Source organism: Octopus sinensis, linkage group LG6 (genome assembly GCF_006345805.1).
Source record: "Octopus sinensis linkage group LG6, ASM634580v1, whole genome shotgun sequence".
Taxonomy (NCBI): domain Eukaryota; kingdom Metazoa; phylum Mollusca; class Cephalopoda; order Octopoda; family Octopodidae; genus Octopus; species Octopus sinensis.
The window spans coordinates 68,918,756-68,944,952 of record NC_043002.1 but is presented as its reverse complement, the minus strand read 5'-3'; the positions used below and the strand labels follow the sequence as shown (position 1 = coordinate 68,944,952).

The following is a 26,197-nucleotide window of genomic DNA, read 5'->3' as shown; positions in this document are numbered from 1 at the left end:
TTCTTCAACATTCATGCCTTTCCCATGAGTATTTGTATAGCTGAAAGAAAACATTTCAAACCAGAATTGAAACCAAATCACAAATTTCCTCCCTAAAGAATTTTCTTCTAAATAGAACACCTGCTAACAAATGTAAAACAACGAAATTATAAATAACAATGAGAATTCTAAGAGCAGCAGTATTATAAATTAGAGAAGGAAAAATAAAAATAAAGCATTACAAGAAGTTGCTATTTGCAGTTATTGACCTAATCAAGCCTTCAATTGGAAACCTTTACCAGATGATCCAATATGCACTGCCTTATTGAGATGTATAAATAGTTTGTGAGATTGGATAAATTCACATTTAGCAACTCATTTGATAAGGAATTTATTTCACCTAGTTCTAAAAGTAACATTCAGTCTTTGATTACTTTTGTCCATATTTAGAATCATCAATACTTAAATCTCATAAACACTTCACATGTTTTTGTTTTTTTGTAATCCCTATTTCCACAGCTTGGGCAAACCTGTAAAACGGTACTTGTATTCAACATACAGTTGTTCATTTATTTTCCTCTACTCACCTTTAGCTAGAGCTAACAAACAGGTTTCTGACCTTCTGATCAAGTACCTTCTGTAATGTAACAGTTAATTTCAATCATCTACTGAATTACATAACACATAATCAGCTCTGAGGTAACATACACTGCTTGTCTAAAGTCAACCTCATCGAAAATATAGATAATACTCCCATAACATAGTTACCTTTAAAAAGAAAGCATCCAGTAGTAAAAACACTTGCGCTAACACCTCTTATGCAAATATACATATTTACAGAAACACCCAAACAATATTAGCATGGAAGAAAAACAGATTAAATAAATAAATAAAACATTTTAAAAAAGATAATCACCACATTGCTATATCACTTAAATCTCCTTTGAAAGTAACAAGTAGTAAACTCATTTGAATTCGGTCTATCCTCCAGATTAGCTGTATAAATTCAGTTAATAGTGCTCATCTACCTCATTTATATTTTACCTTTGAAAAATTATCTTTCCTAACCAGGTAACACTAAACTGATAATTTCTATGTAGCAGACTAAAGAAGAGCCACAAAAGCAAGCAAAACAGACTGTGACAAAAACTATAGGCAAAAGAGTGCTGGTCATGATCATGATAAATCTCTAGATAAAAAAAGCCTGAAAAGTTTCATAATGTGATAGAGTGTACAGGAGATAACCTCCTTCAATTTTACTAGGTCAAATTTTGTAAATTCCATAAGATAGTGTTAAAAAAGAAAAGATTAAACCTATTGTTCAATGAAGAATTAGAGCAAAGGCAAGGGGTAGATTGATCGACACGGCGTAATAGTTTAAAGTGTTATAATGGAATAAACTTCTGGAGAGAAGAGACTGCCTGAATACCATAAATGAAAAACGAAATAAGGGGTGCATTAGTGATCAGCATCTTATAAAAGAAGCATATGCCTTATATCACCATCATCATTTAACATCCAAGTTCAATGCTGGAGGGTTAGATGGTATGACAGTATCTGATGAGTTCAAAGATCATATTACATTCCAGGGTCTACTTTGGCATGATTTCTATTGTTGGATGCCCTTCCTACTGCCAACCACTTTAGTTAGTGTTGAGTGCTTTTCTCATACCACCAGCACCAGAGAGGCTGCCACGAGGCTTCGAAGGTGATGAAATTCTGAGCGGGCAGCTTCATACTAGGAGATGATGGGTGAAAGTATGAAAGAATGGGCCTAAGCAGAATAGGTTTCCTGCTGTAAAGGAGCTACAACACTAGTCACATTTTAGACAAGAGAGCAGGAGAGGTTGGGTGGAATTGGAAAGAGATAGTGGTGATGAGGTATTTTAGTGGGCCCTCAAGGTACAAGGTGAGTGGGAACAGGGGAACCAGGAGTTTGGGTTGGTAGAGGTTGCAAGAGTGTATGGGAGTGCAAGATATGGGAAAGGAGATGACAAATATAAAGATTGGGTAAGGTTGAAGGGTGGAGACACAGTGAATGATGGATGCATGAGTTAGGGGCAGTAGGGGAATATAAATGGAAATTAAAGAAATTCTGAAATAATAGTTAATATGAATTATGACATCACAATTGAGGTAAGGTTATTGAAAATGAGAATTTTTCCATTAGGTCTCATCTTCCCAGTTATTACCATCTACTCTTATATAATATGGGATGGCCATGCATTTTTCCCTTAGCAAGACACCTGCAGTTGTCCCTCCATCATACTTTAGCCTCTTGACATCTGGCATAAAGCCACCTTTTTCTCAAATACTTCCCACTGCCATTTAGTCAAGGGGATTTTTCTTTTACTTCTTTTTCTGTCTTGTAGGTTACTTTAAGTGCTGGTGGCATGAGAAAAGCACCCATACACACTGTAAAGTGGTAGGCATTAGGAAGGGCATCCAAATACAATAAAAACAAACATTAAATGATGATGACAATGACAATGTATTATTTTAATAAATTAAGTAATGAACAGGCAAAGGTAGGCACCATTAATCAAAAAGTTAACTTCATTAACCGTTAATCCATTAACCAAAAAGTTAACTTTGATAACTGTTAATCAGCTAATTCTTTAACAATGTAACGGAAGTTATCAATAAACTGTTAACAATTTTTATTATAGAAAAAAAAAATCAGTTTTTGCACTAAAAACACCTTTAAAAAGTACCAAAATTATAAAATCCATTAACTTCAATTGAATTGAAGTTAACAGAAGTTAACTCAAGCTTACTTGAATTAACGGAAGTTAATTAGTCCGATAATGTTAACAAAAAAGTTAAATCGTTAACAAAAATGTTTAACAATTAACAGTTTGGTGCCCAGGTTTGTGAACTGGTATATGAAGCTAAAAGCAGCTGCATTTTTACCATACAGGCTAAATCTTACTTGGCTGATTTACTACAAAAGACATAGGTATAACATGAAAACATCAAGTAGAGAGTGACAGGCTGTAATGATTGCCATTTTGAATGATAACATTTGGTCAAAGAAAGAGAAATACCCTTTTAAAAGTTAAAATTATATGTAGATGAAAATTGGATTAAACGTTAAATAACTACCAGTTGAAGTATTGACTTCATCAAATATAAAGACAGAATGAAAAGAGATGGGGTTACATCACCTCATCCTTTCTTATCAGTACAAATGGAGTAAAATCAACATGCGAATCTAGTTAACCTAAAAACATTAAAGTTATATTTGCTCTAAAAAATGTAAAAAGTTTTTTCTTGTAGATGCATTCATAACTATATTCCTTCTTTGTGCAGCTACATTTGAATTAAGGAATTTTATCTTGGCGGAATGCAAGTAAATGTAAACCACATTGTGGTATTAAACCACATTGAAATGCTTGAGAAAGTAGTAATAAGGATGGTGCATAAGAAATATAATAGTGACACTGAAAGATTAATAAAGTAATCAGATAGTCCATGTGTGTGTGTCTGTGTGTAATACATTACCAAAATATTTTCATAAAATTTTTTTTTAAAGCTTATTTTGTTTTGTTGCAGACACCCAAAAATCAAACCAAACAAAAATATATTTATAAATGCTTCATCAGCCGGCTTAAAGTTTTTTGAAAATAAGAAATGAGACAAAAATGGTGACAGAAGTTGCAGGTCACTTTCAAACAATCAAAAAATTAACAGAAACACCACTAAAGAAATCAAATACATTATGTTACATTATGATTGTTGCTAATTTAGGCACAAATCAGCAATTATCAGATGGGTTACTTGAAGCCATCAACCATGGTACTTGACTGGTACACTATTTTATTGACCCTGGGGTGTGGGTGAACGGCAAAGCTGACCTTGCCATGATTTGAACTCAGAATATAAAGAGCCTGGAAGAAATACTGGAAGACATTTTGCCCAACTCAAACAATTCTACCAATCTATCACCCTTATTGTCATTATAAAAAAGGCACATGGTTATTGTGGAGCAAAGTTACATCATCTTTAAATCTACGCAGCATTATCTAAAACAAAAGTTTGTAAATAAAGGAAATCAAATCATAGCTAGATGCCAGAGGATTGATGAAGCTATCCTTCATGTCTGTCTTATTTCTTGTCTACCTTTCTTTGGGAAATCAATATCTTATTTTTCACATTATCATTTCTTTTATGTCAGTGCTGTTCTAGAAAACCAGCTAAAGCTAAGAACATTACGTTTTGATTGTCTGACTAATATTAATGCCTCAATATTTGTATGCAACTATTTGTCCACCTTTTGAAAGAAGTTTTATGTCTTCTTTCTTAGTAGTATTCAACGATGTATACAGTACTAAATTACATGCAATTTGTATCAGGAATCCATTATTATAAAATATAATTTGGTTTTCTAACATCTTTGGCAATCAAATAAAATAGAAACCTCCTTAGCTACATAGTTATCTAAAAAAATAGAAGTAATACAGGTGTTGACAAAACACTTGAATAAATATAGATTAACTCTTTAATATAAACCTGCCTGAGCCAACTATGTTAGATTGTTGAAATTGGATACCTCAAGTAAAATTTCACTATGGTTTGATTGAAATTAATATTTCAGTTTGTGAACACCATTATATCAAGTTACACGTTAAGATAGTTTACTACAATTATTTGAAACACAAACATATATCCATAGAAATATAGTCACAAAAGGGATAAGAAGGAATAACCAATTCCTTTCATTACCATAGTTCTGTTGAAATACACTGCTTCATTTTTTTCAGTATGGTTTGACAATAACGAAGAAGTTTGTAAAATAAATTTGTCATTAAGCTGGTGTTTGTAATATGAATTAACCTGAAAATTTGATGGAAGGTTTTAATTTAGATTATTTTAAAGCAGGAAGTTTATATCATATAACTTGGAGTATTCTCAAGCAAGTTGGCACTTTCTATAAATATTATTTTCAATATTTCATAAAATTTATACCCCAAAAATAAATAAATTAAAAAAATGAAAGTGTATTTTTGTTATATTAAATTATGTAGGTTAACATTTGTCAAGTCATTAGATGATCAAGCAGTTTTTTCTTTCCTTTTTTTACTTCAGTAAAATCGTGACATTTTCTTATTTTTATATGTACTTTAGTTTTGCTTGAACAACTTCTCCTTCATGTTTATGAAACCACTCAAGCATGACAAGAAAATACTATAATACAAAAATAAAGCTAAATTTGAATAGTAAACTTAATCTGTCACCCAGTTTAATAACCCACCACCACACCTTATATTTGAATGCCTTTGGTAGAGTTTATTCTGTTGCAAGCATTCAAATCCAGTGTCTCTGGTCTGACGTAGTTTCTTCCCCACCACCTACTAACTCCAGATGCCCTGCGAAAGTTCATGGGTGCTGTACTCATAGGTACTGCAAATGTTCATGGGTGTTATAATTAAGTAAGAAAAAAAAAATTTTAAACCTCAAAATAAGAAAAATATCTGAATTAATAAGTGTTTTTGTTATTTAGGGAGTGTAATTACAGATTACCTTCAAGAACTGTAACATACATAGGTGAAAATATGCCATCTGTGAATCAATTTGTATTGCAACAAAATGTATTGAACAAAATATATTGCAAATTTTTTTTATATATTCTGAGTTCAAATCCTGTCACAGTCAACTTTACCTTTCAATATTCACGGGTTGATAAAATAGAATGGCACTCTGTTGGTTATGACAACTTGAGTTCCAGTTGGTCTGATCAATGGAACAGCCTGCTTGTGAAATTAACATGCAAGTGACTGAGCCCTCCACAGTAACGGGTATCCTTAACATAGTTCTCAAGGAGATTCAGTGTGACACAGAATGTGACACAGCTGTCCCTTTGAATTACAGGTACTACTCGTTTTTGTCAGCTTGTAAAATAAATTGATTTGCTTAAGTACACAATGCACTGCTGGGAATCAAACTCCTGACCTTATGATTGTGAGCCAGATACACTAACCACTAAGCTAAGTGCTTTCACTGGTTGATAAAATAAAGTTCCAGTCAAATACAATTTAACCAACAACCTCCCCACTCATTTCTGGCTTGTGCCTAATTTAGAAATTTACTATTATAATCCAAGACCCATTGATATGCATGTTACTATATTAACATTACAAATTATTATACAGAGAGAACTCAAAAACAAAATATAAAAAGCAATGAATGAAATGAATGTTAATTGTTAAGTTAAAGCAAACTGGATGAATTCTTCTGAAGAAACTAGAAGGTTCAATCCAGCACTGAAATATTTCCTTTGTCAAAACACAGCATAAAAGTGCTATCTAGAAAAAAAACAGGTTACATCTAAATTATAAATATATACACACACACACACCTCACAGAAATGCCAAGCCATCAATTACAGACAAATGCAACCAAGCTAATAAAAACAAAAAAATGATTTGCTCAGATACAAGGCAAATTTTTGTAAGGTGGGAATGTATAATGAATTGAATTGACCACATTTGTAGCTATTAGTACTTATAAGGAAGAAAATTAAAGCTTTGAACTTAGAAAATAGGAAGAGGCTAAATACTCCTCGTCCAGAGTTCTATTGTTTTTGATAACATGCCACTTTAATAAAAGTGCAGCTGTCATATGTATGGAAAAAATTGAAGTCAAATAAGTTTCAAAATACTATTCTTGAGATATTATTATAGAAATATATAGTCTAAAATACATATATAGTTCTTTATAACTAATAACAAATGATTAATAAATATGTAATAAATAAAACCACATAATTTATTCTTAATTTCACACACTTTAAAATTTATCAGAAATAAAATTTTACTGTAACTCTGCTATGCTATAGAACACACTATCAAGATAGTGTTTATACAGTAAGAAGACCAAATGAACAGTTAGAACAATTCATTTAAACAGGTTTCTTATTTGCAAGCTTTCTCAGTGTTTGGGGAGATGGAGGGGGTATTTTCATCATCAGCATAGTGTGAACATCCACCTTTCTATGCTTGCATGGAATTTGTTGAAGCAGATTTTCTACAGCCAGATGCACTTCCTGTTGCAGTATTTAAGTGATGTAATATTTCCCTATGACCAGGCATGTTTTCATGGAAGATTGGAAATAAAGGATACATGCTTACATGATAGTGATACACATTGACAACTGATACATGATGACAATGCAAAGAGACATTAACACACACACACACACACACACATATATATATATACACATACACAATGGGCTTCTTTCAATTTCTTTCAACCAAATCCACCCACAAGGGTTTGGTCAACCCAGGGCTATAGTAGAAGAGACAAATCCAAGGTGTCATGCAGTGGGACTGAACCTGGAGCCAAAATTTATATCATATGATATAATTATTTAGCCACTTTTTTTTTTATTTAATTTCTAAATAAAAAATTGTTTTATTAAATAAAGTTGTATATATATTTCAAAATAATGAAACGGTTATAAGTTTCGTCAGGTTAATATTATTAACAAAATTTCAACTTGTATGTTCACTTATTTCTAATTTTCTTCATAGTAATCACTGTCTATTTTGAAATCAAATAATTTCATCTAAATTCTATTATTAACCATAAAATATGAACAAAAAGAAATCTAAGATTCAGTCAAAAAATAAAAGATCTAAGCAAGGGACAAGTATTTAACTCCGATAAACCCTATAATGTGAAAGTATTGTTAGTTACTTGAATTCTTTTGAAGTAAAAAAACAAAAAACTTTAAAGCTGGATTTGTCTGAGTTGTGTAAGTAAACAAGTTACAAGTGTGACATACTTTCAGTGTGGGCACACTTCATTTTCTTTATATTTAAACATGTATTCACTGTGCAACGTTACAGTTCAACTAACAAATTTATCCTCTTGTCTTGTCCTAGCTAATTTATTCTTTTCTGTACAAGAGGATTCTATAATTATAGCAATTCCCATAATAATTATGCCAACTCCCAAGCAAAACAATTTTCAAAACGCATCATTGTGTAATACTTTTACATCATTATTATATTTAGAGAATTGATGTGGGAGAATAAAACAGTCTATAGATCTACAATTATTCTGTTTAAGAAACTTCACAGTGTAAAGAAATCTTAACAACTCTTACAGGCTCTGTTAGTGTGTCTGTGTGTGTGTGTATGTGTGCGTGTATGTGTGTGTGTGCTTATAGTCAATTTGTAACTATTACTGCTACCAAATAAAGCTTAGTTTAAATAGATGCTGATAAAAGACAGCTGGTTAATGTAAATTGTAAAAAAAGGAAAAAAACTATTAGAGTTAGCTTTAGCTCAACAATAATCACAAAGAATAATAAAGTTAAAATAAATGGTGCAATATAATTAATACTAATACTAATCTCAAATACTGAGACCTAATTTCTCAACAGATAAATAGCCTTAATGAATATGTAAGCAAAAGCGGGAGATATTCTACATTACATAGATAGATGTACAAGTTATATAACCTTTTAACTTGATAGAAATCAAGATAGCATATTGACATAAAAGATAATAAAGTAGTAGATAAATTGCTATGGTAGTTAAGATAAAGTAATAGATACATTTTGCTATCAAGACATTGCTAATCAAGCCTCATAGCAGAACCAAATAAAAGACAATAGCTATACAATTCTTTTGCAATTACTGAAAGTTTAAAGAGATATTTTTCGTAGTAATATTTCTACATATTCAAAAAGCACCAGTCTAATTTCTATTTTAAGGGATGATATTATAAAACTGAAAATTAATAACCTCTTGAAGAGAAGTGATTAGAAAGATAAGTAGTAAAATAACTCCCTTTATTCTTTCACAGGTTTTCACTGGTCAATACACCATGGCCATAGGTTTAACTATATCATATTAACTCCAGTGCTTACTTGAATCTGGTACTTATTTTATCAAGTGGCTAAGTTACCTTTTTCATTATAACACCAGTTTTTCAACCAGCAGTGTTGTATCAAACACACAAATGCAAACAGGGCATACATATATGTACAATGGGCTTTTGCAGTTTTCGGCTACCAAATTCAAAGGTGTTGTGCAACGAGATTGAACTTCAAACCATGTGATAGTGGAGTGAACTTCTTAATCACACAACAATGCTTGCTCCTATGACAAAGCAGTATGCAACTGGGATTCAGAAACTGCAGCTATTACTTGGAATGACCAGAGATTAGTGTTATCTCTCATGTTTTATGTGAAAAATGTATTAGACACGTTATGATAAAACCATAGGAATAAAAACTGAAACAAAAGCTAAAAACAGGGTCACTAAGAAAAGAGGTAGTAGCAAGGAATTTTGCAAACTCATGCATTAAACCATTGTATAATGATAATCATTACTTCTGTTAATTAAATACTACAGTAGTTATATTTCCATCTTAAAGACCTCATATTACACAATCATATTTATCTCAGTAATCATTTCTGCTTTTGTAATCTTTAGCACTATCTGTACCAGTTCACATTTTCTAGACTAAAGCAATGCTGAATGACAAACATTTGTCATTTGCACTTGCAGAAGCAAAAGTTCTGTAGGATGAGTTTTACGGTTAGTGATGTAAATGATAAGAAAGAAACCAAATAATCTGGTTGGTACATTTAATCTGAAATGCAAAGAATTAAAGACAGCCAACACAAGTTTTAGTAGGCAGGGAAAAAAGATAGGATTTTATGGGCTTCTGAGGAGTGGACATGAACAAAATATAAAATAAAAAATAAGTAAGAATTCCATATGGTGGTTGCACATGAGGTGCAGTGGAATCACAGGCTGACTAACAGAGAAGGACTTCATGTAAAAGATACCCAGAAGTAGTTAGTAATAACAGCATCCATGAAATAAATTTTAGCAACTCCTCAGAAGGCCTCAAAAAAGTACTGGGTTGGCAAGAAAGTAATTTCGTTTTTCGAAAATAGAGTTATGATTTTTTTTAATGACTTTTGTCAATGTTATGATTTTTTCCTTTTGACATTTGATAGCTTGTTACTTCTAGTTTACTTTAGAAGCAAATGGCACTTAAGTTAGTTCAGTATCAATTGTAACATGGAATGCAAAAATGAGCATTTTCACCATATTTTGCTTTTTTATTTTGGTAAAGGCAAGAAAGTTACTGAGCCCATAAAGAGATATATGAAGTTTATGGTGTTGATTGCTTAACAGAACACACATGTCAGAAATGGCTTAAAAAATTCTGTTCTGGAGATTTTTCACTCAAAGATGACCAATGTTCTGATCAATCTATTGAAGTTGATGACCAAATCCAAGCCATAATTGAATCTGTTTGTCATATAACTGTGAGAGATTGCAGAGAAGTTAAATGTATCACACACAACAATTGAAAATCACTTAAAATGTTTTGGACTCGACAAGAAGCTCGATATTTGAGTGCCACATAAATTGAAAGAGATTCACTTAACACAATCAATAGTTGAGATATGCATCTCAAACGCAATGAAATCGACCTTTTCTTTTAAATGAATCATCACTGGTGATGAAAAGTGGATTGTCTACAATATCATCAATCAAAAACAATCATGGTCCAAGTATAATGAACCAGCACAAACCAAATCAAAAGCTGAATTGCATTAAAAAAAGGTCATACTGTCAATTTGGTGGGATTACAAAGGTGTTGTGTATTTTGAGCTGCTTCCAAGGAACCAAATTATCAATTCAGATGTTTACTGTTAACAACTAATGAAACTGGAGAAGCAGTCAAAGAAAAACAGCCAGAATTGGCAAATCATAAAGGAATCATGTTCCGCCATGACAATGCTAGACTACACATGTCTTTGCTAACTTGTTAAAAATTATTGGAGCTTGGTTGTGAAGTGATGTCACATTCACCAAATAGCCCTGACCTTCACCATCATATTACCATTCATTTTGAAGTTTGCAAAATTCTTTGAATGGTAAAACTTTCAATAATGATGATCTGAAATCACACTTGCTTCAGTTTTTGGCTGATAAGGACCTGAAGTTCTATGAGTGCAGAATCATGAAGTTGCCAGAAAGATGGCAAACGGTCATTGAACAAAATGGAAAATATATCATTGATTAAAGTTCATTCTTTGTATGAAAAAAAATAACATATTTCACACTAAAAAAACGAAATTACTTTCTTGCCAACCCAATAGTTGATAAACTCTGTTACATAGGTGACTTAACTAACAATAGTGGATGTGGTGGGGATTCAAGAACATAACAGCCAGAGTAAAAATAGGATGGTAAAAGTTCAAGGAGCTATTACTTCTGCAAGCAACAAAGGCATTGTCTCCAAGTGAAATGCAGACTGTAAAATGTTTGCAAAGAAATGACATTTCATGGTAGTAAATGAAGAGGATGTGCAAAGGCTAGGAAGAATGAGGTAGGATGTTCAACTGAGTGTATGATATTAATGTACATAAACTATGAAGTACAAGTGAGCTGAGAGAAAAACTGAGTGTAAGACGAATCAGATGTAGTATTCAAGAAAGAAGTCTCAGCTGAAATGAACATGTGATGCATAGGGAGGATGACAATTAGATAAAGAAGAGCCCCAGCTTAAATAAGCAAATGTTCTGAAGATGAAAAATGAGGAAGATACAGGAAGATGTGTTGAAAGTTGATTCACATGAAGGAGATGGCAAAAGACCACAAATGAACACTAACAGAGAAGACCTGTCCAACCCATGCAATGATTAAAAAAAAAAGTAAAATGGTGTGCTATAAAGTAAAAATAAAAGCATGACAGCTTTTTTTGTTCTTTCTATTTTACATCCATTTTTCAACCTTACATGGACGGTTTATTTCTTATAGAAATTGCTGAAAGATACATTTTGTATTGCTATCCACTCAACCATAGAGTAGGAGTGATATTTAATTTTTGTTCAGTCAGGGTAATAAAAGTATAAGTGTAACTAAAGTCATGTGCTTGTTCAAGGACACAACTCTATGACAATAGTTAAATCTCTGAATTGCTGACATGTGGTATACAACAAAAGCAAAATCACTGAAAGAACATATGCTAACAATAGCAAATTCCCTCAACCTTAACAATGTCAATTCTGCAGATGAAATAAAACACCAACTAGATATGAGATTGGAATAAATTTATCAGCTCTAAATTCAATTTCCTTGTTGACAAAATCTTTCAGGCAATCAATACTAAGTATTTGTATCGTCATGCAATTTTTTCTAAAATTGCATAAATATTTTTTTAATTACCCACACACTGACTTTTATAACAAGGTATTTTCCCCAAAACTAATTTGTACCATAATAGATCAGTCAAGAGATTTCTTCATCTTTCCTAATTTCACATTCCATATTAGCCAAGAAAAATCTGCATTCACTACTTATGCAATTAGCAGAAACTTCCATATTTCTTAGACATGTACCGATTACAACAAGACCTTACAAAATTTTTCAACATCCATCCTCAACATCTTTCCTTTACTGTCCAGGCTTTCAGCACATAAATAGAACACGTATCATGTGATACATCTCTAAGATTACAAGTATTGTATGTTCTCAATCAGAAAAGCCAATATAAGCACAGTACAGTCAAACTATGTACACAAATTATCATGAGAGAGAAAGAGAGAAAAAGAAAAACAACTCAATAAAAGCCATGTAAAATTCATTTTTCTCAGTTATTAATTTTAGTAATAGTATTACATAAATTTGTGCACAGCTGATCAGATCAATTATTTGCCTCCTATCAGCATAGGAAATTGTATAAATAGCAATGATGATTATAAACAATACATTTATTTATTTCAAAAAAATTACTTGACCATGGAAATTGTATCTGAGATTGTCATACTTTTAATCATGCCTCAAATGTCCTAAGTACTTTAGATACATGTATTTCAAAGGCACAAGAAATAGAATACTGAAGAATAATGGACATCACAAAGCTGAAAAATTAATAAGGATAAAAAAACAACTACAAAACAGATCAGTTCATAAGTTGACACATTTTATGTAAGATAATAGAAGTACATTAGTAATAGAGTTGGTCACACCATTCTTGACAAAGATTCTAAACTCAACAAGAATAACACATACTTCCTAGGCCCTTTGTAAGTACCCTTCTTGAAATATAAGGGTTACCAACCACTGTTCTCCCATATGTTTATATCACATACACAACAGCTTTGTAGCCATGAATTTATGCCTCCTCATCATTTTACAATGACATAAGCAAAGTAACTTTCCTTGTCTCAGTTTTCCTGACTGATAAACAGGTTCTTCGTATTTGAGTGATTAGCAGCAGGAAAAGAAAAAAATCTGAGATTGGCTCATTGGATTTCTCTTTTGGAATTCAAAGAGCATTTAATAATATGTATTAATTCAAAGATGATGATCTTAGCAAGACTGCCTCATCACTTTATGGACCACCAACTCCTGTATATGCAATTAAACTAATCAAGCATTTCTTATATTTTTCTAGTCATATATTTCTTTTATTGAAATTAAGAACATCATTCTTTACAGTTCAAAAATCTAAATTATATCTAAATTAGCACTAAAAGACTTAAAGCAACTAAACAAACCATTTTAAAAGAAATAAACTCAATTAGATATATAACCCTTCCTTTTCAAGATTAAAGGATTGTTTAAAACTTCAAGACATATATTACAATATACATTTAGTTGGAGTTAGCACATTTTTACCACTTAACTCCAACTCCAGTAAACTAATAATTGCATCTGACTCCACAGCCCTGGATATAAGTTTAAAGGATATCTATTTCCTATATGGAAGCCACTTGCAGCTTACATTATACTTAAAAAATCATAATAATGCAATAAAATTTCAAGATATTCAAACAGATTTCAAATTGCAGTTATTTTTAGGTAATTTTTTTAACTATCACTGCAAATAATAAATTTATTCAAATACTAAAATACTTTGAAGTACGTATAATTTGCCAAACTTTATCCTTTACTTACATCAAAAATAGAAAAGAAAAGAAACACGTAAAGGAATCTGCCAAGCTGAAAGCAAACACCCAAATATAGATTTTTTCTTTTTTTCAATGATCATCCACTTATATTTTAACATCTGTATGTTTTATGCTTGCCCGAGTCAGGCGGAAGACCATCCAGCCAATAAACTTTCACCATAGCAACTAACCCAAGTTGTGGTAGTGTTACGTAAACTAGAACACAAGTAACTGAATCAATGTATTAAACATAAAATCCTTGTAAATACCACATATTTCCACAAGACAAAACTGCCGTCAATATTTAAGATGTGCAACTGTTTTATATATGTATGAAACTCAATGTCAAGGGGCAAGAGTTATATATGGTTATGACAGCTGACTCTTCATATTTGGTTATTCATTGTAAGTGTCTATACATTCTAAACAATGAATCACTTACATCATATCCCAAACCTAGTCTAATAATCAGAAATGCAAAATACAAATAATTAAATGTGAGGAACTAGCTGACATATGTATGTGTGTATGTATTGCTGTGGCAGTGGGGTATGTATGTGTGTGCCTGTGTGTATCACAGTACAGAAAATTAGCAAACGGAAATTATTCCCCCAAAATTGCATTTTTATGAGTATGGTATTCGTCAAAAAATTTATAATTTTTGTAGACTTCATATCCATTAGATAATGCAAAAATATTTACAAGTCTTATAACTCAGTGGATTCTATCAGTCATTAATCATTTTCAATTCAGCAATCAAGTTGTAAGTTCTGCAGGAACATATTAAAAATGAATGTGTATGTCATCATTTTTATTTTTGCTGTCCACAATGCACATGATGATCTATTATCAGTTAGCATGCATCAGTAAATAATTTGTTAGCTGAATTCTATAATCAAGAGTCAGAACTCTTGCTAGATTCATTGGTCCAAGAAACCTTCGAGTGAAGAGAGACACAATAAAATCAAAACACCAAGAATTCAAATTCCCCTTAACTCAATAAATCAAGTGTGTTACAAACAGATAATCATCTGAAAGGAGATTTTGCTCTCCAATGACAAAATACAATAGCAATTAGCATATTCGTGTTTGAATCTGCTGGAACATATTAAGAATGAATATCTATGTCCTTGATTTGATGATCACTATTCACTATGTACATGATGGTTTATTATAAGTTGTAAGTTATTTTAGACAAAGAACCTGAAATTTATGTTATATTACACCACATAATTTTGATTTTTGTGCATCACTTTTAAGCAGAAACTTCTTAAGGCATATTTGTTTGCCTAAGAGAACAAGTCTTATCTTAAACCTTAAGCAGTCCTGTTAATATTTTATTCTATTCAACTTTATTTAATTCTACACAAAAAAAGAGAATGAGGCAAGTGTAAGCTACTAATTGTGATTATTACACCAATCACATAAATCCTTAATAAATATCCAACACTAGGTTAAGAGATATACTTCAGTTATTTTATAATCAGCACTGACCTATTAAAATAGGAAAGCTTGTCTAAAATATGATCACAAGGACTTAAATAGATCAAATGAAAACAAATCCCCTCAAACCATCATAGTGAAAATGTATTGTAAATCTTATATAATTAATCAAAGAGCAGATCAAAGCATTATTCTCAGCAACCTTTGTGATTATATCACAGAGATGTTCCCAGAGGTGATTTTAGAAATGTTATTTGACCATATGACAATTCAAGAAATCTTTTTCTTTGATTTCATAACAAACTAATCCCAATAGCAGATAACTCTAGCGGACAATTACTAAGAAGCTATATCCTTGTGTTCAAATCATATCCGAAGCTGATTTAGCTTGTCTTCTAAGTACTGGATCAGCTCATTCGAGCTGACTGCTACTATCCAACTACTAATCACTGTGTTAAAACTCTTATTGTAATGTAAAAACAAAAACAAAAACAAACAAAAAATTACTGCTCAAGAACACATATGTATTAGCTTAATAGTTATAATATTTGCTTTTAATATCCTCACAATGTTCAGTATATTATATTATCAAATTTTTATAGACATTATGTTTACAACTTTCTATACAGATACGAGTTAGATACATCTTTATCTTTTGCTAGTTTTACGATTTAATAATCATGCTAGTATTATTTTAATTAACCCAACCACACCTTCTAACCATCTAGTTGATAATATCTTTTTATTCTATTTATTTAAGTCAAAAGAAACATTATTTCCTGTTTGTATCAGCCAATTATTTTTTACACATAATTCATTTATCAATTCATATGTACCTTCAAACTTTTAAAATTTAAATTAATTTCAAAATGAGAAAACTCAACATTCTACTTATAGGTTTTTATGGTATCAAAAGCTCTAAATTTACTTATTTTTAGATGTGGTAACATAATAAATATATTCCCTGAGGTTTCTTAATAAAATTGACACAGAAAATAAATCCAGTCATAAACTCTTGTCAAATTCTCTCAGCATTCACAGTTCAAATTGTTGGCTTAGATGTTAATATGTAACTTGCTCCAAGATAGACGTACAGCATAATGGATCTTTTCACTAGTTAGCAAACCTCATCTACATTTGTTCCTGTCTCAACTTCATTCCATACACTGAAAACTATTCAGAGATTTTACTCTAAATGTATCCAATATCTAGTACAACTCTTGAAACATTCCTCACTTATTTTTCTCTCAATGTGAAGCACATAATGGAAATAAACTTGATGTAGAATTTATTCAACTGCATACAGATCAAAATAAGAAAAAAATAGTATATAATTTTACTCTCGTGTATATACTCACTTAACAGTAATTCGGTCATCAATGAGTAGTTTATGTAACAAGTAGCTCCATTCAGTTATGGTGATTTTGATTAAATGATAAAAGTGACATATAATACCACAACTTCACTACAATATAGATGTCATTTAAATCACTAAACAATTCAAAATACTTAATCTTCATAAGAAATCTAAAATTCAAAGAATTTAGATACAATTACCAAACATTTTCAAATACACTTGACCTAAATGTACAAGTGCAAATTCAAGCAAACAGGATTAATTCACAAATTTGATTTCCAAGATATTAACAATTTACATTTGACATTTTGTGCTATTGACCAAATGATAATGAACTAATCCATTAAATAAAACAACAGAAATTAAGCAGCAAATTTGGAAAGGGAACAGCAAAGAGAGAGACATCTAAAGACGTAATGGAAAACTAAATGTGCATTTCAAATTAGCCAAAAAGAAGTTTGTTCTACACTCTGACAGCTAAAAGATAGTTCAAGCCACAACCTAAAAATAAAGGCAGAATCAGCAGTGAATCAGTGAGTGTCCACTAAGTTAAAATTCAGCTCTGATCTCCATTCTAATATCAAAAATCTATTACAAAGTAGTACAAGGTTGGATCCTATAAAGACCTTCAGCACGTAGAAGAACCAGCTTTTAATACAGAATACATAAAGAACTAAGAAAAATATCCAAATACCTATTTAGGATTGTTAAAAGCCTAAAGATGAAAAAAATCTAAGATTAAAAGTTTTTTGTTAATAGAAAGGTTATTAACTATACAGCATAAAAGAATAAGTTATATTTTAAATGCAAGAAGGTAGTAGATACAAACTCGATACATCATAGTTAATGCAGGAGCAGGCAGTTAAGAACATGAATGAAATAGCTAGCTGGAAAAAAAATGATTTATATAACTACCTAAATAACACAAAGCTTACAGAGGAGCTAGTGATGGCATAATGTCTTAAGCACAAAGATATCAATGAAGTTCAGAAAGTCTTTGTAAGGATCTTTGAGACAGGCAAAACCTATGATATTGTGGAAAGGAAATAGAAGTATACCAGAGTATCTAGAGTGTAAGAAAATAATTATAATTTACTAGATTTATAATAATTAAAAATTTTGAGAAAGAAGTTGAAAAAGCAACTAGACAACAAAGATATTGTCCTATGTATGCAAGAGATGTGACAATGCTGTAATTGACAAATGCAAATGCGTGCTGAGTGGAAATTTTGTAGCAGGTTCCCATTAAAAATATGACTTTTGGAAATGTCCCATCAGAACTGAGAGTAATACTTAATCTTATAAAGTGATTAAAAAACATAAAGAAATGTTGTATTGCATATCAGACTACTTCATACCAGAATACAAAAATAAATGTTATGATAATGAGAATGATGACTGTTAAGTTAGCATTATAAAAATGATCAATTAAAAATTGAAATAACTGAGCATTCACTGCTCAAATTTACTGTTTCACTTTACAATAACAAAATGGATATCAGATACCATAATTTCTAATCATTATTATCTATATATTATAGGGTAGAGATAGTCAAGGAAATAGAATGCTATGCTGGAAATTTTTACTATCTAGTTTAATACCTTCAAGTGCTGCTAATACCAAGTTCATCTCTCATTTCGCCAGTGTCCAGGAGAAAAGTGTTTTCATAATAACAGCAGTGCACTTCATCTCATCAATACTAAAAAGAGGCTTGGAAATATTATGAGATTGCTTGATGTAGAGAATATGTGAAGAAAAAGCTGGATTGCCTTCAGTAGACCCAACAAAGAAATCAGTTATTAAAGTTCACTGGTGCATGGTTGAAAGTGTCAATAAAGTGATGAAAATAAAAAGCTGATAATGTCCAGTGAAATAGAGTTTAAGCTAGTGAGTTGCATAGTTACCAAGGTAGTACAGGAAGGTGTCACAAACAATGACTGGTATAGAAGTATCATCATCAACAGTTAAAAAACCAAGAGAGGTGCTTTAGAAGGATACTTACAGAGGTAGCACACTGATGAATAAAGTAATGAAAATAATAGTAAGAGTTTCAGCATAAACTAACTGGGATAAGGATTGGCTTAGATGGGATGCAATTTGGCTCTGAACCAGATCAGGCTATCATTGATACTCCTTTCTAGTAAGACAACTACAAGTCTTTAATGAGGAGTAAGCTACTCTGGCATTCATTGGTTGGAAGAAGGCTTTTGACAAAGTGCCATGCTCTATAGTCAGTGATCTCAACAAAACTAGGTGTTTATGAATGGCTTGTGAGAATGGTAGAAACCATTTACAGAGATGTTGTCAGCAAGGTTAGAATTTGCAATAAGAGGAATCTCAAACCACTTCTGTTTACTATAATTCTCCAAGCCATAACTGAAGACTAGTTGCCCGTAGAAACTCTTGTAATTCTATGGTGTAGTTCTTATAGCTGAATATATCAAAGACAGAGAAAAAATTCCAAACTAGAAAGCAAAACCTAGAATTAAGAGGCCTCAAAGTAAACCCATATTCCTTACACACTACATTTAATTCCTAAAACATGCTCACTTCTTTCCTTTCTAGCTGTTTTGCTACTCTGCAACATGTTACTTCATACACAAGCACAATACAATTTAGCCTTTACTCAAAGTTTAGGGAGTTGTTATGTCTGCTAGCAACAAAGGGATTCTCTCTCTAAGTAAAGGGTAAATTGTATTATACTTAAATATATAGTGAGATGTTGCATGGAAGCAGAACATAGTCACTAAAATACAAAAGATGTGCAAAGACTGGAAAGAAATGAAGAGAGCATGCTCTGCTGGATGTATAATGTTAGTGTGCATAAATGACAAAGTACAAATGAGCTGGGTATGAAAAGAAATCAGACATAGGGTACAAGTGAGGAAATTGTACAGACACAAAATGTTTATGGATGATGATAATCACGTAAAGAAGATCCAAGTGTAAAGAAGTTGTAGAAGAGAAAGGCTGAAGACATGGTTATTGAAATCTTCAAAAATATAATAAATATAGATTGAAAGGATCTATTGTTTTTAGTGCTGAAATTTTAAAAACCCTTAGCTGTTAGTTAAAAACTGATGTCTTAGAATCCTTTTACCTACCACTCTTTAACAAAGATTAAAGCCACCATACCCAACAAAATTCCTCTTCCTTCCCTTTACCTTTCTCATTCCCCCTCTACAAAACTGCAACCTTCTTCAACCACACCAACCCAAGAAGCTGGCCAAACTTGACATTGTTCCTCCCATTATCCTTAAATAGTGTGCTCCGAAGATATCCTTACCAAATGCTTTAATTCATCTCGACAAAAATCTATTCCAATCTATAAAGACATATGAGAATGTCCATTCTCAAAAAAGGAAACTCCTCTATCACCCTCTGCTTTGCAATCATTTGGTTACAGTTTCGATTGCACTGCCTAGCACCTTGGCAAGAGTCTTTTACTGTAGCCTAAAACTGATCAATGCCTTGTGTATGAAATTGGAAGATAAAAACTGTACGGAAACCAATAATATAATCATTTGTTCACTTTGTGTCTATTTTTCTATGCTGGTATGGATTAGAAAAAACATTATGCGTATGTGTGAATTTTACATCCTGTGTCTTTGCATGAAACTGAGCAACAAAAGGTTATGATGACATTGCATTTAATAAGTCATCCTGTAGTACTGTGTTTTTGATGACAAGTGGAATGAAAAATCTCTCACCTGAAAAGCAGTTAAGAGTTAGTGATAGAATGGGCATCCAGCAGTAAAATAATGCCTCATGAATAAGTATTCATCCATCCCATGCAAGATGGAAAAACAAACTGACATAAAATAAATTATGAAAATAGTCATATACCAGAAATCCCTTGATTTTGAGAAGTTCAGTGTAAGCAATGTTGTTGTCCTTTCATTGTTCAACCTTTCTGTATATGGACATCTTCCACAAGCAACTTCCAGTCTTGCAATGTCTCCAAAATATGACAATCTTATCTCCTTTGCAGTATCAAAATACAGTTTGCCACACACATAAAGGCATTTGGAAGGGCATCCAGCTTAAGAAACCATGCCAAAGCAGATAATGGGGTATGATTCAGTCCTTGGACCCCATCAGATCCTGTCAAACTGTCCAACCCATAGTAGTATGGAATATGGATGTTAAATGATGATAATGATGAGAAAGGAAACATCCTTCAATGCATTAGAAGCATATAGCTAAAATCTTCAAAAAATTACAAATGCTACTTTAATGAGAGAACCAAACTGTTTTTTTTTTTCAAAAATCTTAAGTTTCTTCAGAACCTGAAAATATTTCAGCCTTGATCCTTTGCAGATCCTCTACAAAGCTCACATACAGTCAGTATGTATTAGTCACATGTCTGAGATAGAACTGCTATTACACACACAAATGTTCTAAACCTAGAAAGCTTTAATCTAAACATCAACTATCTCAATCTGAGAGAGCTCGATATTTACTTCCAATAAATAATAATGAAAATGAAAAAAAAATGCCTGAAACAAGAGAGTTGTGATGAGGAAATTTGAAAATGATAAATAGTCAGGTTATTGAGACTGGTACTAAATTAAAATTTTTACAGATTAAAAGATGAAGAATGGGCCTTCATGCGAAGCTATCAGAGATAATTATACCTACTATGTCTAATGAGCGAGATACTTTAGTTGTTTTGTTGATGTTTTTTTTTTCCTATCAGCAACATATTTTTTGTCAGTATTTCTATGCTTGTATTGGTTGGACAAATATATTTGGTCCTTCATTTAATAACGTCATGCTGGAAACCTATGTAAACCCATTATTTGCATATCACTTACTATGGTTCTTAGTCACCTCTCTTGTGAAGACCACTACCTGATATGATCAGGCCTAACCATTTTGATCTCTGACTTCTACAAGCTTCTTCTACTTGCACCATTTGACACCTTTTTTTTATCAAACCATCATTCTTCATATGCATCATATATCAAAACTAATGCAGCTTTCTCTCCTATACCCTATGGCTGATAACTCTAATGATTTGTTTTTTCTCATTTTCTCACCACACATTATGCCTAGTCACTCATGCAAACTGACATTAAATATTCAGTGAATGTCTTATTTCTTCCCAGCCTTCACATATCACCTATACTCAAAGCCAATGTGTTGCTGCCATGTTATATCACACGTTATACACAAACATCATATAAATTTGTCTTTCAGTCCAAGAGAGAATCCCTTTGTTTCCTAACCTTTTTTAAACATAGTCTTTACACTAGTTTACTAGCTTTCAGAACATCCACTGCCAATTAGGCTACCAAAGTTATCATCTACTACAAATGGACCTCCTTATCAACTTGATTGTACCAACTGCTTATTCCTGTTCACTTATGTAGGAAATCCATCTTGTTGGACAGTGTCTGTTATACCAGTGCACATTTTGTGTATCCATTGTAGTGTTCCTACCTATTCTCTTCCTGCATATCAAGTATAACCATTTCCTAAATAGTAGTAGTAGTATTGTTTTCTTCCCTGCTAAGACTGCTGTCTTTATTGTCTATCAGTTTCTCAATTCTACATACTGCTTTTGCATTTGGAACTTTTCCTGTAATTCTTCAACTGATTCCCTTATGAGAACTAAGTCATTGGATTGCAGGAGTTCCCATGAAGAACCAACCTGAAACTCCTCTGTTGTAGTAAACAGGAGGTAGTTGTGAGTTAAACTTCGATTAACACATTACTGCATGCCAAATTTTTCACTGAACCTGTTGATAACTCTCACTTTGTTGTCACCATGACTAACACAATTCTCACATGCTATTCATCTACCCTCACCCTGACTACAAAATGCCAACTTGCAATTCAAGTGACACTACTCTGAAATGTTTGGGGATTTTCTCTTTCTTCTTTAAAACTACATGGATAAAAAATTCGACCGTATGTAGCAAATTTCATCTGTGTCAATGCAGTTTTTAATGTTCAGTCATGGACAGTGACTTGATTAGATAAGAGTTTTTTCTATGTATGCCAAACAATTTATTTAATTTTAAGTCCTCATCAAAACCTAATTTTATTTTACCATATTTTCCTTATTTCCAAACACAAGTTCTACATGCTATTAACCTTATAATTCTTGAATGTCATCTACAACCTTTGTAAACACACTTTTTCAAATCAGACAGCATGAAAAGCAACATACACGTTCATCTCAAGAAAAACAGAAAAAAATGGTTTCATCACTCTTCTACATATCACAAATAATTCTTTACTCTTTGCAAATGTAAAGACCTTCTCAAGTGACCTTTCCAGAAAAACTTTCTGAACATAGCTGAAAAAAATGTATCAAGGGTTCATTTCCAAGGTCAAAATACACCTCTATGAAAGAACAAACTACAGCTTATCCATAGAATTTCTAGAATGCACATTTATTTAATAACCAGAATTCTGTACAACTTTCTGATAAATGCTATATAGTTTGTTGGTAAACAATCTTTGACCATTTACTTTCAGTACTCAACATCCAACTGTGTTTGTTTCATTTCATCTCTCAGTATCATAATTAATCTGCCATTCCAAATTTACCAGCTTTATCACATCTCTACACACTTATTATCTACACTGGATCTACTAGCTTTGCAGTAAACTGTCACATTACTAATCTTCAATGTTTCAAAAGAGAAAAAAGAAATATAGTTAGCTGATTAAACTTATATATTATTTGCTTTATTTTATCAAGCTAATGCAATTAAAATGTGAAAAGAACTACAGTAAGATTTGAATTCAAAAATATAAAGTATTGATTAGATTTCATAAAACTTCCAGGTTGCTTTTCTCTGGTCTGTGACAGTCCCACCAATTTCAGCCCATAGAAAATATTAATAATTTACAAGCTCAATTGTTCGCTTTTCCATTTCAAGAATGCTTTCATCATCTACAAGCTATTTCCTCCCAAGATTAACATTAAAATATCATAAAAGGGAGGAGGAGACTAAATTGCACAGTTGTGTTAAAAGTACACAAGATATCAGAAGAGTGGCAGGTCAGGTTATAAGCGACTAACAGAGTATTAAAACATGGACTAGTTGTTTAGCGCTTAACAATCGCAATCAATCTTATCATGATTGGAAATGTTTTCCAGTTCCCTCCATTCATCAATTCATTATCAGATACTCTATCATACTCCCATTTCCCCTTTTACTTTTAGTCTAAACAACTGCAACTACTATATACATTAGTGGATTCAAAATTAATAAAGCAAAAAAATTATTTAAGATTTCCTTTATTACTTTTTATATATAATTACAAACCATGGTTAATTAGACATTTAGTATTTTCAGTTTGTAAATTCAGACAGATTAAACAAATATTAGAAATTAGATATATATATAAAAGGAACTGCTGAAAATAGAAAAACAAATGAAGCTTGTTTAACAACTTTTACTGGGGCTAGACAAGATACAGTACATCAAAGCTTGTTATAAAAGAAACAAAATAATTTCTGAAAATGTTTTACATAAATCTAAACACTGCTTTTATCTGTTCCACCCATGAGAAAGAAAGACTTATGACCTTTGAAATGCCTCAGATTTCCTCTGTTATTTCTCCCTTTATTTACCAATCTATTACAGTAACTCCCATAACAATGTGGGAATGTTTTATTTTAGAAAATTCCAACTTCAAGTAACTAATCTATAACATTTTTGCTTATATATTGTAAAGAATTAATAGTAGTAAATTAACGCTGTTGAAGTGGAACAATCATAATTAATTCAAATATTTACATTTGATAACCTGGGGGTTACAGTATTTCATGTAGTTAATAGTAAGTACATAAACTACCTGCATTGGGAGAGGTGGTTTCCTGCTAAAATAATTACATGCAATGGCTTGTGTGGTGGTACAAGACATAACAAGAGATCTAACATTTATTAATGGGCCACTATAACCACAAATCAAGAAACATGTGCTGAAACAGCTGTTGTATTGTGCTCTTATGCAATACATGTTAATCTGTTAAATTTAATCTCTCTAGCTGAAAATAACTGCCACTCCCACTTTACAGTTCAATGATTAGCAATAGACAAGTTAGTTCTTCATTCAAGAAACATCAATGAAAAATTGGCTGTAAAATACCCAACAAGAAATGATTGTGTCAAATTGTCTTGGTAAATTCCGATAATCAGTACAAAATGCAAACTAGGGTTTCTCTATCAAATATATGACAACTAATTACATATAAATATCCAACCAACAACTATACAAATGTGATATCTTTGACAATACCTCCAACAGCTACTTTGACCATAAAATTCATTATCAATAGTCTTCATGTATATACCAAAAGTAACTTTTTTTAATAATTACAGATTATCTTTCTTAGAATTAGCCCAATTTTGGAGCTTCTATCTCATACTACACTTTTAGATGTTGATAACATTTGATGACTGATTACTTATGCTTAAAACCCCACAAATTTTGTTATTAGTGTAAAATGTGTTAATTCAATAAATGAAATGACCAAGTGTTCTGTTTAAGTATGCAAAATTTCTGTGTTATACAAGCCCCCAAGGAGATGTTAAGTTTCTAAATTATGCAATTCCTCATTGCTAGGGTTATTTCAAGATTATTTTGCATAGCTTTCCCATGAGTTTGTTTAACGGTATTGATAAAAGATGATATTGCCTAGCCTGTAATTAATGAAAACATTTACTCCATTTCATCCCTCGGCTATTAATGGAGTAAAATATTCTGAAATAACCACTGGGGATTTCACATTCAAGATAGCTGCTACAACTATCTTCTTGCAAATTCATCATTTAATGTGCTTTTATGTACCTTAGCAGAAGACATCCTCATAAATAGAATTCGGATTTTGTTAGCTTCTCCAAGTGAATGTATAAACTATTTATCAATCTAATTGAAGAGACTAGGTCATATTGATACTATTAATAATGGCCTTCTTAATTCTCAGCTGAGTTTTCAAATCTTCAAATCATTTCATTAAGAAAGTTAAAATAATTTCTATATAAACTATTTTGGACATTTAGTAAAGCTCAATTGATAAAGTTTTCAAGGTCATATGATAAACAAAAGCTGCTTTGAAAAGTACAGCATTCTAAATAACTTAGAAAGACAATCTAATGTAAGACAATAGTAAGTACAGAGTGAAACATAATGAAATAATCACCATTTTCTAAATACCCTTATTTCTTATTTTATTTAACTAGAAACTTGTCTGACATAAAAGGTAAATAATTTCTTTAAAAACTGCATAAAGTTCACACAGACCCCAATATTGCATATATTATTATAATCATATCAAAGTCTCGTGTTGTAAAAGAAGATATGGTCGGGTCAGTTTGGTGCGGTTAAATATTTTCCTTAAATGCCTAAAGGTCTAAAAGAGAAATATGTTGAAGTAGTTCCAAACTGGAGTAGTAGTACTACTAGTGGGACAAAAATAAAAGGCTAATTGTGCAGTGTAAAAGAACATGTGACTTGAAT

General features: G+C 31.7%; 1 protein-coding gene and 1 long non-coding RNA gene across 4 annotated transcripts in view; one reads left to right on the top strand and one right to left on the bottom strand.

The window, feature by feature from the left end:
* LOC115212958 (zinc finger CCHC domain-containing protein 2) overlaps positions 1-26,197 on the bottom strand; it is a 176,839-nt gene that overhangs the window by 65,293 nt on the left and 85,349 nt on the right. The gene's annotated exons all lie outside the window — the stretch shown is intronic.
* On the top strand, positions 10,895-25,190 carry LOC118763950. Its single transcript, XR_004999720.1, has 3 exons — positions 10,895-11,042; positions 17,525-17,527; positions 25,179-25,190. It is a non-coding gene; the product is annotated as an uncharacterized LOC118763950 (long non-coding RNA).